The following is a 13,107-nucleotide window of genomic DNA, read 5'->3' as shown; positions in this document are numbered from 1 at the left end:
GACTTGCTTGTAATGTGAAAAGCTAAATTTGCTTAAATATTTCTGTAATATAAGAGAATATGAATGTATATCTGATTTCTGTCTGTTTGCAGTAAGATTGTGTTTATAGTCACTCACTCATCAAAATATAAAATGTATCTTTTAGTTTTGAGAAAGCCTTAAGAAAAGGACATAGGAAAGATTTTAAATGTGTTGTCTCATATACTCTATTGAGGCTTCACCATTTTAGTATGTGTCAATTGTAAAGAGACTAGACTCTGGAAGTATGTGTTGTCACATAGTCATATGCTGATATATAGAGGAGACATGATATGACAGAGGAGTTTGTCAATTCTTCCACAGCTTAGACAACCACAAAGGAGGGAAGGCTTTTAATTGTCACATCCAAAAGCTAAATTTTAATGCAGGCCTTTCAGTAAAAAATTACCGAATCCCTATCTATTAGACCCCACCTCCCCATCTAAAATCCTTAGGTGAAACGTAAGAAAAAAAGAAACCATAGGAGGTTTTATTAAGGTAACTTGTGCCAAGGCAAGTGGGCTGGAAGTCTGTGGAATTTTGTCCTTTTTTCTTTCAATGTCTTTCCTTGTGGGGTGGCATTGTTACTCTTCTAGTCCCTCTAGGCTGCATTATGAAGCATGCATGCACATGTATAAGATCTGCACCCCTTCCCTCATCTCCCTGCATAGCCTTTTAGGTAGCAACGGAGAAGAAGTGTAGGGGATATATTACAGGCTGTCACTTGAGTGAGTGAGTCTGCTGGGACGGCTAACATCACATGCAAGATAGCAGCGCCCATCAGAAGCTTCAAGGCTTTTAGATGTCTACACAAGGGGGCTTTTAGTAAATAACATCCCTAAAAAAATGTTAAATACATATAATTGTATGGAAAGCTTGTTGTTTAAATTATTTGTGTGACCACGGGTCTCTTTAAAGTTAACAACAACTGCGGACTGCCTATGGCCATTTAGGTATTTACATATTACATAGTTACATAGTATTTGAGGTTGAATAAAGACATTAGTCCATCAAGTCCAACCTATTAGGATCTCATTCTAGGAGTACCTGTACCCCTGTATATTACGGTCCCTTAAGAAATCGTCCAAAAGTTTCTTGAACAATTCCACATTATTTGCTGAAATCACCGCCTGTGGCAGTGAGTTCCAGACCCTAACTGATCTTACTGTGAAGAACCCCCTTCGCCCCTTGTGCTGGAATTTTTTTTCCACCAATTTTAGGTGGTGGCCTCTAGTTTTTGTAATGGAGTTAATTTTAAACAGTTTAATCGCTAATGTTGCTACCACCATTGAACATTTTGTACATGGAGATCATATCCCCCCTTAATCTCCTCACCTCCAATGTGAACATGTTGCCACTGGTTGCCCTCCGCTGGACTTTTTCCAACTCAAGGACATCTTTTCTTAGTACTGGTGACCAGAACTGGACCGCGTACTCCAGATGAGGTTGAACCAATGATCTATAAAGTGGCAAAATTATAGACTTGTCCCTGCAATACATCCCCTTTTTAATACAGGACAAAACACTGCTAGCTTTGTTTACAGCAGCCTGGCACTGCAAGCTACCTTTCAGTTTGTGGTCTACAATGACCCCCAAATCCTTCTCCATTTCTGACTTCCCTAGCGGCATACCCATAATTGTATAACCCATTTCTTATTCTTATTCTTATTCAGCAGTAAATAAGCTTTACAACAAGCCTCCACTGACCTCTGTAGTTGCAGGGACTGTGGAGCAATGCAATACTCAAATTTGTCTGCAGAACTACTGAAGTAGTTCATGTTGTTCTCATAGAAACAACATAGGATTTTTTTCCCCCTGTTGGAGCAAATTGAACCATGCTTTATAGGGGGTTTTTTTGCCTTCCTCTGGATCAACATTGGGTAATTGTGGGCATAGCGTTCTGTTTAGGCTTTTCTTCTTTTTTTTTTTCTTATCTCTATAGGTTGGACTCGATGGACTTGTGTCTTTTTTCAACCTGACTAACTATGTAACTAAGAAAATGAACTAAATGTGCTCCGCATTCCCAACAATGACCCGATAGCTCAGCTTTCCCTGCTACCTCTCCCAGCAGTGACTCAGCAGCTTTCCAGTCTTCTTAATCTATATTGTAACCATAGAGTAGATGATCTGGGATAGGGAGCTGAGATGCAGACTTGAACAACTTCAGTGTTTCTGCAGTCTAAATTTTGAGGATTGCACATTGTCTGCAAGGGGTTGTTTTAAAGATTATTTACTGCTTCCTAGAATATGCAAATACTTTCAAGTCCATAGTTTGGCCACAGGTTTACTTTAAGTTCTATTGAGAGGGAAGAAGTCCCTTTGACATTTGTAGATTTTGATTTGTTTAATTAAAAAAATTTACTAATAATTGTGCAAGATAAGGTCCCTCATTCACATGATTTTCAGTCAGGTAGACCCAGCTTTAAAACAGCAACCGCACCTTCTCCACAATTGTTAAGTTATCAGATATTTATGTAACTTCCATGTGCTGCCCATAAGATGTAATTGGGGTCAAAAAAAGAAAATATGGTTTCCCACTATGCTACTATGATTATTGTTTATGTAGAATGGTCATTTAATTAATTTCCTTTGAGCTATTTAAGTGCAGAGACTTGTAGAAATGTGAAGTTAGCAACCATTATGTGTGTATTCGTGCCTCTTTCCAATCAGAAAAACATTTTAGGTAAATATTACATTTTGGCCATGCACTGGTTTGGAGATGAAAGGTCTCAGCTCAGATCTTAGCTCTCTGACCATTGTCAATAGTGGACATGTCATTTTTTTCTTACAATTAAACATCAATGCATAGAAATATTAATGCTGCCATTGCTAAGTTGCTGCTGAATGTTCATGCTTCAGTGCAGTTTCTTTTTACCCTTGTTTCACTTATTATTATTATTATATAGGATTTATATAGTGCCAACAAAATGTTGGAGACAGTACAGGTACAATACAATTTCAGTACAATAGGGTTACGAGGGCTCCGCTTGTGAGAGCTAACAATCTAGTAGGTAGGTTTCCTGCACCTCTGATAAACACAAGCTTTATCCAGTTCACTGACTTTCAAAGTAGTAAAGCAAAAATACAGATGACAGCCCTGAAGCATTTACCTTCAATAGATCAGCAGCAGCAATACCAATTTTTCTCCCCTGACAGTAGCTAGTAGTGACTATTCAGAATACCCATCAGAATTTAATATGTGTCTTTTTCCTCAATGACACATTTTTTCCTCGCTACCTGCCCTGATGATGAACATCTAAGGAACAGGAAGTGGGGGAAATCTCCCCAGTGTGGATTTGGAAAGCATTAGAAACTTGACAGAGGTTCTAACTCTTCCCATTCTAAAACAATTTAAAGTTTTCAATGTAGTTGGATTTTATTTTACGTGAACAAGCAGTAAAATCTCTTTAAATCAAGTCTTTACTCACCTCTGTATATATAATAATTGTGGAGAAAAGAATTGTCAAGAGTCAAAGATTTTTTTAATTAGAACAGATCTTGGCAGGCTGCCAACCATGTATTGTAATCAACCAGCAGGTATATTAAGATGTTAGAAAATTATTAAACCTGACTAAAAAGTCTTTGTTGTGATCTTATTATTATTTGGCAGAATAAATAACATCACATTAAATCAGCTAGAGGGGTGAGACTTGTTTTAAAGCTTCTTTACTGCTTGCTAAGAATGTGTAAATAGTTTAATATCCATAGTCTGGGCACAGGTGCACTTTAAACCTAAAGGTAAAATAGAATGTTGGATCTAGGAAAATTATACTCTCAGTGTATGCCCAGAACACATGCACTTTATAAATAACTGTTACTGATTGGAGCATGAATGGTATCCACAAATTTTTATTTATTCACAAATGATTAATACAACAATACAGAATAACGAATGTAATCTGTATAATGTAATCTCAATGCAGCACCCATCATGTTCAAAATAAATTGCTTTTGATTAAATTCTATTGATTATTGCTGGTTGTCAGTATGGCTTGTTTTGTAGTTGGAAAATGTATGCATAACAATATGACACATAGAATTGTTATGCTAGTCCTGAATTTGCAGGTTTCTTTGTGCCTATTTCCAGGCAAAGTAATTGTTAAAGGTTAGAAAAATAAAAAAAATCACTGGGAGGTACGGATTTCTGGCAGAAGAGGCATGCAAAGTCTTGTCTGCCAAAAAACAACTTCTCTCCCCCAGCGAGTTTTATTTTCCATGTACACTGTACAGCGCACTGCGACATGGAGAGTACACTCTTTGCTCATTCACAGCATCTCTAAGATGATGCTAATGAGCCTGGTGCTGGCGAGAATGCATTATTGCATTATCAGTGGCCACCCAATGGCTGAAAAGGATGGCTGGAAACCCGAAAGTAGCGGTCACAGAGATGGCAGCAGTTGGGGGCATAGCGGGGGACAGACAATTCATCACACAATATGGCAAGTGTGGCATAATGTTCAAGTATGCTGTGCATACTTACACATTATGGCAAAAACTCACCCAGCATGCAGTGGTTTACTTACTCTTTAATATATATGTACGTAGGTAACCCTTGTTTTCCGCTCTATCCAAAACAAAATATTTTTCTGGAACTGGGCTTGAAGCTGACTGAGTTGCCCATGTGGCTATAAATGTTAGGTTATGTTCTGACACTAATTTGAACTGAGTTTGGATGAGTGGTAAAATGTCTTCACTATAATAAGTCCAGTTCTCTTTGGCAAATAAAAATGAACTGGACCTATTAAAGCTCCCGGCACTGCATGAGTTATCTGCTTGTTCAACATAGGGATGCAGGAATAAGGCATGATACTTGACTTATTCCTCACTCGAACAGACTCCCTCCCTCCATCCCTGCAACCGCTCCCACAAAGCCTCCTCTCTAGGGTGCTCTGGCAGTGGTCACACATTTCATTGTATGTGATGATGCATAGGGACTATTTACAGCCCAGAGCTTCAGGGAGAAGAGGAGAGCTCCGGAGACTGCCAAAGTGGAAGGTAAATGTAATGTCCTTGCCTGCCGCGAGCCGTATGCGTTCCAGCGTGGAACGCATCGGCCGCATCACGGAGGCCACTTCCCTCTTGGAGGGGGAGCTTCTCTGCTCTCCACCATGGAACGCGGAAGGGACATCACGGCCGTGTCACTTCCGGGTTCGCGGACTATTTAAAGGTACTGTGGACGCTATGGAAGCGTTCCACTATTGTGCTCGATGCCCTACACAAGCCAGGAGCTCCACGAACCACACACACCTCTGGACCTTGATCTACCTGACAACTAACTACTAGGAACCGCAAGTATTGGTAACAAGTGGGGGATTTGTACTTGCCCAGTTGAACTGTCTAACTACTAAAACCCTTGGCTAAAGAACCAGTACAGTATACTGTGACAATCTGCTCGCTTGTTCATTCCTGCTTGAACGTGTGTATATACCTTTATTCTGGATCAAGACTGTTACATAACCTCTGATTCTAACTCTCTGTGTACTGACCCGTTTAGTGCTGAGTTGTGTACACAATACTTTGTTCAAACTTCCCCACCTCACTTGTGGCAAATGATGCAAGAACCCCTCACTCTCCGTTAAGATTGAGAGAGACGCCTGGGGTTCAAGCCTGATTGCCATACCCAGCCTTCAATCACCTTCTCAAGTCCGCAGCTGTGATCCATTGCCCCGTCCCAGCAACAGGTGCATTACAGTAAAGTAAGTAATATCTCCTCCTTCTTCTACCGCATAGACCTAACAAGCTTGCTGTGCAGGGGGGCACTGCATGGGTTTATTTGTCTTGTGCCCGAAGTCAGGCTTTAGGCTCAGTTGGCGTTCTCAGATCTTGACCATCTTTTTAGCATAAGTACTCTTAGCTGTAAAATATCATCTCCTACAACAACACAATTTCCTATTATATTTTCTGGATATATTGAACTTGCAGCAAAAAGGTACACATCAAAATGTCTTGGTTATACTTCTTATTGTTGCCAAGTGCCAGGCAAAAAAATCTATGGCACTGGCAGCTTGCTCTGTGTGAGAGCACTGACCTCTTTGCAGTGTTCTAATATGCCCACTGCAGAGTTAGAGCTTAAAGGCCAAGTTTACGGGTCACATCGACAACCCCACCTCTGTTCCGCCCAATGACTTACCTGAATCGTGGGGTTCTTCCACCTGCAGGTTCCTATCATTATTTGAATTTGGTGTTACAGTGTGTAGCTCTGTCCACACAGCCGTGTCATCCATTCACAGGTCCTTTGGCCGGATCTGTGAATGGAGAGACTACAAGTCCAGCAGAGGGATGTGTAGTTCTCAATGGAGTACAAGTGTAGTGACATCAACACACTTGTAGTCTATTCATACTCTGGAGGCACATTTTTTCTTTTATTAATGTGTGTGCATTTATTATATTTTATTTTCGCAAAGTCAGACTGTAGCTTTAAGATCTAAAATCAGTTTGGAGTTTAAGCTTTGCTGATTGGAGAGCCCTAGCTCTTATTAAGCAGGGGGCATGTCAGAACTGCTGCAGAGAGACTGCTACTCTAACAGCTCTCTCTCTCTTTCTGAAGCATACTGTCTGTGCCTTGAATTTTTGGCTGGTGTTAGAAGGCAATTAAATGTATAACTGCAGGAAAACATTTAGCATGCCTGCCAACTGTCCCTTATTTAAAAGGGACTGTCCCTCCTTTGGAACCAAAATTCCTCTGCTCCTCTTTCCTCCTCAGTTGTCCCTCTTTTTGGTCTGATGTACACATATCTTCGAAAAGGTTCTATTTAAAGAAAAACTATGAGGTGAGTGATTTTCACTCATCCTCATAGTTAGAGCCGACGTGTGACAATGAAACTGTCACACGTTGGCTCTATAGATCGGGAAGTGAGCGAACACATACCGTCACTTGCTCAACTTTCCGATCATCTCTCTGCAGAGATTCCCCCCTCCCCTCTCCGATCCTCCCGTGCTGACTGGAGGAACAGACAGTGGAGGGGACAGGCACAGCTGGCTCAGCCTCTAGGTAGGCAGAGCCCACTGTCAATCAGCTAGCTGGGTGGATCTCAACAGTATTATCACATTATATAGCGGGCTATAGCTATAGAATTTCTATCTGCATGAATTGTCAGTAGTGCAGTTGGGTTTCTAGGAATGTGCAATAGCAACATTATGAATGATTTCTAGTACCAGGCTGACAAAATCAGTCACTTGTCTTAAGGGATCTCATGAGAACTCCTTTCTACAAACATTCTCCTCCAATGCTAACATCATCTATGGGCTGGCTTGAATCCAGAAAGAACAGGCATGCTGATGATGATGTCTAAGGATGAGGCTGAGGGTGTCGTGTCTGGAGACAGAGCAGCCACAGAATCTTGTTAGTGCTAATAAACTAAAAATATACTCTTACTATAATAGCATGCTTTAGACCTCATGCATATGGGCACATGAACATAAATTGCAGGCATAGTTCGGCCCCAGGATAACCGGCTGTAGCTGGGTGTACACTGCTACTTGCCTAAGCCCATGTACCGCCTCCTACACCCAATCACTACTATGTTCCATTATCCCAGGCGTGAAAATAAGCCAGCAATTTACGTTTGATGGCCTCAGGTGCCTGGACTTTACCAGCTTTTATGAAGGTATCACTGGTTGCAGACATCATAGCTGTGTGGCTGGCTGACATGGAGACAAGCAGGCCAGATGGACTTTGTCAGCATAGCACACCAACATCCTTTTTTCACCAGCTGATGGTTAAATATGGACAACATCTCTTCATTCGGTGTGATCTGACACGGCTGCAATTGCTGCCCATAGCAACTTTATATATATATATTTATTTATTATCATTATCATTATTATTTCTTTTATATTCTGACGGCGGCCACTGTAAAAAAAAACCAGAAAGGGCACTTCCCTGAAATAAGGTTTTGCAGGTTGGGATGTCTGCAATGTTCTTCCATTTTTCCATTGCTGACGTTCTAAAACAAGGCCCAAGCCCGACATATCACTACCATTCACCACATGCGATTCCATTTAGATTGTATAATTTATGGAACTTACAGAAGGAGTTTTTACAACAGTGACACACAGTAACCTCTCAATCCACTTTTTTTCCACTTCTGTATATATCAAACATATAACATTTCTAAAATTTCTCTTATCTGAAAGTGCAGGGTTTCGCTTACTCGTCACAGCAACCATTTGGTGATTGCTCAGGGGGGAATTGATCAAAACTGGATGAGACAGAATCTGGAGCAGCTGTGCATGGCAACCAATCAGCTTCTAGCTTTCATTTTCGACGCTTAACTGAACAAACTGAAGATAAAAGCTGATTGTTTATTATGGGCGACTACTCCAGATTCTGTCTGCTCCAGTTTTGATATTACCCCTATATCATTTTTGATCAATGAATACAATCTGATTGGATGAGGGGTGGGGAAATCACAAAGAGCCCCTCATCCATACAGAAAACATCTTGTATATATTGATAAAAATATTAGGCGTTCTCTGAATGGTGAGTGACTCTCTTTGTTTTCAGAGCAGAGGGGAAGCCACTCAGCACAGCACCATACAGGACCTGGTAGGTCACTGTCAGCACTGTAGTAGCTCAGTCTACAACAGTACTTTACAGGATCCCTGTGGGCCAACCAGGTATATCATATGCATACTTACATTTGGGCAAGCTGTACTAATATAAGTATGCATAATGCTTTATACCTGGAGTTCATCTTTAAATACTTCTGAGGAGATGCAGACACTGCAACTTTCCTCATTAGAAAGGGCACCTGGTGGTTAAAAGGTGTCAGCGGGTTGGAGGCTGGAGTCTATATGCGAGGTAGCCACCTGTACTAAGGTGCTCCTATCGAAGTAGCAGGAACGTTTTACGCTCTTCTTAGAATAGGGTCAACCAGGACAGATCGGCAGGGTATCCAAATTGGCAGGCAAGTTCGTAGTCTCTACGTAATAGTGAAGGCAGCAATACTATCAAGGTTGAGTAACAAGGCCAGGGGTCAAAATACCAGGATGTCAGGCAAAAGGTAAGTAACCAAGCTCCATTTTGTGGAGGAAGTTGTTAGTTTTAGGTACTGGTGCCTCTGTGACGTCACTGGAGGAGGAGGAGGAGGCATTGGTTTCACTATTATGCAATGTTTTTTCTAGAGCTTACACAGTGTGTGCACATTTCCCTAACAATATACTGTTGTCAGCAGCAGGGGGCGCCAGAGGGACTACAGGATCTACTGAGCTCAGCTGAGCCTCCACAGCAGCTGAGCTCACAACAGGAAGATCCCTGCTATCATGCTCCCTGCTCAATGCCTGACGGCTGGGACCCGAAGAAGCGGCGGGCTCATGGACATGACATGCAGGCTGTGCCCTCGGCCCGCAGCAGATAAGTCCTTGCAAAAGGCATAGTCCTTGCAAAAAGCATAATCCACCTCCTGCAAAAATGTAGTAAATGCAGCAACACTGATATAAGAAAAAAGTGCATTTTCTAAATGTTTGGATTGAGGCCTGCAGATCGTTGCAACCATGATTAGTGCATCGCGGGTGCAATACACAGGCTCTATTAATGTCTACCCTTAGCCTGGGGTCCATAAGGAGGGAAGGACCTGGCTGGAGGAAGTGCTGTTGAACTACAGAGTGATGAGGGATGAAGGATAGCGGCATGCTCTCTACGAGTCCCACCTGCTGTGGTGGCAGATGGAACTTGTAGTCATTGTTTCTAAACAATTCCTGGCCTGAATGATGCAGCCATGAGTGGAGCCACGCTAGATTAAAAGATAAAGCAGGATTCTTCCATAAAATACACCCTGCAAATTTGGAGATGTGTTTTGGAGGTGTTTTATACCATATTTCATATTACACACAAAATATAAGTGTAATGTAAAATATGTAAAAATGTGTACTGCTTGTACTGCTTTAAACTAGTTCTAGGCTATTGACCAAACTAATTTATCAGCTTGATAGCTTCTGCAATGTCCCTTTATCTTCTATATGGTCAAGGATACTCCAGACATGACTGTAAAACAGGGTAGAAAGTGCATAGAGTATACAATTCAAAGAGCGTCCTAGTCACCCTGTAAAACTTTTCCTCTGATGTTTTACTCTTTCCTGCATGCAAAAAGTGCAAACAGCTTCCAAATGGTGACTATGGATGAGAATTCCTAAATCATTAGGGAAGAGATAAGGGATTATCTTTCTCCAAACCACATCCAGACTCCATTTTGCCACATCGAAGATCAAAGTGTTCTCACATATAGCAGCTAATCAGCATTTATACCTTTCATCTTTCTAATTACTCTGAACTTATGAAAAGTGAACTCTAATCAGTTACTTCGGATTAACTATCTTTCGCACACATACGCCTGAGCGTTTGTTTATATGTATGTATTCAACATATGTGTACATCTTTATGTACTAGCACATTTCACCAGACTCAGGAGTAAGGTTCCATTCACACTGGAGCTGCTGAATACGCGCAGAGCCGCTCTAAAGAGAAAAAAAAAATGCACTTTAATGTGCATTGCTCAGACTATTGCAGGGAACTCACAGTACAAAACTGTGTGGCCCCACAATAGTGCAAGCGCGATAATAGGGTGGATTCCGCACATGCGGCTATATAATAGCCAGAAATGAGGGGAATCCATGCAGTTGTTTCACATATAGCATTTGCGTCCTGTGCAGTCTTGCGCACGGAAAACTGCGCGGAAACGCAAACGCTATATGTGAATGGAGCCTTAGACTCTTCACCTCTGAATGTATGTATTATTGGAACCAAAATCCAAGATGATTGGAACACGCTGGAAAAGGATGTGAAGGCAAAATGGAAATAAGGGCTCACTAGTTGGGGTCTCCCATAGACCCACCAAGGTCTTTTTACGTGTGCATTTCCAGACGCACCATTTCCTCATTATAATCAGGACCTCATCCCTCTTTACACAGTCCTCCTCGGTCTCTACCCAGATTGTCCAAGTCACCCGGGTACCAGTCTCTCGATTGTCAAACCTATGGCAATGGTCATTATCCTCTTCTTGGCAGTCTCTTGCTACTCTAACCCCGATCACTTTGGGGTCCCTAGCAGTCTTCCCATTGACCCATTCAGTCACCTCACTCCACTTTGGACGCAAGTTCTTGGACGCAAGTTCTTGTCAGTAGGGAATTTTCTGGTCACCCCTTCCAGATTACTAAACCAATAATTTCTAGTGTTTTTGCTCCCAGCAACCAACCCCTCTTGCATTATTACAGTTACACTTTTGTCAGCTTGTACATGAATCACATTCATCATTGCCATTACATCAGCACCTTCTGGCATTTTCCCCATATCCTTTTTAACCCCTCCCTGGGTTACAGGTGACATTTCCACTGGCCTTCGTTTCCGTCTTGGCCCTTCAGACTCTAGAGGGAAACCTGCTACAACACACATCCCCTGGTCCGAAAAGTGATGAGCAGCCCCTTTGTCTAGGCCAGTGGATATGTTTACCCCTGCACAGTCTAACACAGAAACCTCTTGTTCCAATGATACAGCACTTCTCCACTCTGACTCCTGGGTGGAGCTTTCCTGTCTCCCAGGTGGAGTCTTGAACCCTTCCCAACAACTTTAATTTAAAGGCTGTGCACACCTGTGCCATCAGCATGCGCTGGCCACTCAGATTCTGGACACAGGAATGGAGATAACGCAGTGGCATTGCCATGCACTGCCACAGGGCACAAAGAAGGTCCAAGGTTGGTATTTATTTATATTGTTTACTCATCATCCTCCGCTCCCCCTTCCAATAGACATGTGCACTGCCAAAAAATTTGTTTAGTTTCGTTTTAAATTCGGATTTGTGTTATTTCGTTTTTCGGGATTCGGGTGTGAAAGTCAATTCGGATTCGGAATTCGGATTCGGACGAAATTCGGTAGCGGTAGGTCGAACGTTCGTTTCGTTTTCTGTTCTTATTCGTTTCTTATTCGTTTCGTTCGTTCGTAGCAAAGTGACATTTGAGGGGGAAAAATATTTTTCTCCTTCTCTAATGTCACTTTGCTCCAACAAACGAAACGAATAAGAAACGAATAACAACAGAAAACGAAACGAACGTTCGAACTACCGCTACCGAATTTCGGAAATGGAAATTCGGATTCGTTTGCATTCGTTATGTCTGTAATTCGGAATTCGGATACATCCGAATGTCCGAATTTCCGAAAATTCGTCCGAATTTCGATTCGGAACGAAACGAATCGCACATGTCTACCTGCCAACATCTTCCATGGCCCACCAAGGCCATCCTGGGCTGCATAGGGGCAGCAGAGCTAGGATACATGGTGGTGGACTTCTAGTAGAAAGCCTGGAGTCAGCGGAACAACTGTAAACTGACTCCCGGCTACTATAGTTTACAGCTCTGTGATTCCATGGATGTAGTACTTATGTCTGTGGCAGGGAAAGGGCTAGTGTTAGTTCAGTCAAAACCTTTTTCTGGTATTTGATAGAGTGAGGAATGATAAGAACGTGCTTCAAGCTTTTACTGCTATTCTGAGCTTGATTAGAGAGCTTTCCCCTCATTTACTGTCAAGGTGACAACAGTTTCACCAGACAAGAAGTGAGGCAAAATCTGCAAAAGGGACACAGACAGCAAAAAAAAAAAAGCTAATGTGAGGTCATTCTTGATCTTTCAGGGGGAGATGTAAACATTAATATTGAGTAATCGGCACTGGCTAATAGGTCCCTGTACAGTGTACAGATATCAACATTGGCACAAGTGTTACATGCATATAGTGTACGGACAAATTTTCACACAATATCTTGCTCCCAGCAATATCCCACATAAAAACAATACGACTATATGCATGAGCCCTTAGGTAGGGCTAGAGTAGGGAATGGTTAATGTCTTTGTCAAGTTTGTTTTCCCTGTCTGTCCCATTGTTTCAGTCTTAATACACAAGAGGAAGTAAGAGGAGAGCTCGCCAAAGTAAGAGCACTGTCACTGAACAACAGTCCTCACTGAAAGTTTAGCCATCTATTTCTGGCCTGGTGACAGTTCAAAACTTTAGATTTACCCTCACTTTCAATCTCAGTAACAATGGTTACCAGGACAGAAAGGGTGAATATCTCCAGCATGGACCCCGACAGCAAAAGCAACCTGAAA

Source organism: Nanorana parkeri, unplaced genomic scaffold, assembly GCF_000935625.1.
Source record: "Nanorana parkeri isolate BGI_ZX_2015 unplaced genomic scaffold, ASM93562v1 scaffold116, whole genome shotgun sequence".
Lineage (NCBI taxonomy): Eukaryota > Metazoa > Chordata > Amphibia > Anura > Dicroglossidae > Nanorana > Nanorana parkeri.
This window is presented reverse-complemented; position numbering follows the sequence as displayed.